The following is a 940-nucleotide window of genomic DNA, read 5'->3' on the forward strand; positions in this document are numbered from 1 at the left end:
CTGACAGAAGGAGGGAAGTGTGGCCATCAGCCACCACAATAATTACTGCGGTGGCTGTAAGTTGACCTAACATAGGTTGGCTTAGGGCTGTAGTGTAGACATGCCTTGAGTCTCTTGGTTTACAATTGTCCAAAGTCATGCCTAGCCTGTGGGTATCTAAATTGGCCTAGCATAATTCTGAAAAGAGATGGCATCTGCCTATTCCTGTAGACAGTAGAGCTTGCTGGGAATTTTTTGGCATAACATTTATTTGTTGAAAAATTCAGATTTGTCAAAACTGAAAATTACTGTTGGAACATGCCAGTTTCATTGAAATGTTCACCAGGAAAGGTGTCTCAGGTCCAGGATGGATTAGAGCGAGCGAGAGAGAGACCTCCCACTGCATCTGGCCCCATAACAACCAGTAGCTTTGTGGTTAGGGTTGGGATGTGGCAGACCCAGGATCAACCTTGAGGTCAGGTAAACTTGAGTTTGGGTTTATACAGCTGGTTTATATCATTGGCTACTGGTGTAAAGCTGACCCATCACGTTGGACAACTGATCAAGCCTTTGAAAAAGAAACTTGCTGAGACCTTTTTCTTGAATTAGATTAGTTTTGTTTTTTTGGCTGCAGAAGGTAGGCCACTGGAATAACTTCCATTTGTTACCACTATAGGGAGTGTGGCCAGTATTTCACTGACTGATTTAAAATAGGAATATAAATCCACTATAACTAGCTGTGTGTGTTTGAAGTTTCTATGCAAATGTTATTTCAACAGGGATTTTCTTCCTTATTAAAAAAAAAAATAATTTTTAGAAAAATGTCTGAAGATGCTGTAGTAAACTGTAGTATTTTGGCCCATTATTATAAAATACTGTTGTACTTTTAAGTAAGGATTTTGTTTTCATTTTGGCAAGTTAGGGTAAAATTACCCTTTTTTCATATCCCTTAATAGGGAGA

Source organism: Chrysemys picta, unplaced genomic scaffold, assembly GCF_011386835.1.
Source record: "Chrysemys picta bellii isolate R12L10 unplaced genomic scaffold, ASM1138683v2 scaf781, whole genome shotgun sequence".
Classification (NCBI taxonomy): Eukaryota; Metazoa; Chordata; order Testudines; family Emydidae; genus Chrysemys; species Chrysemys picta.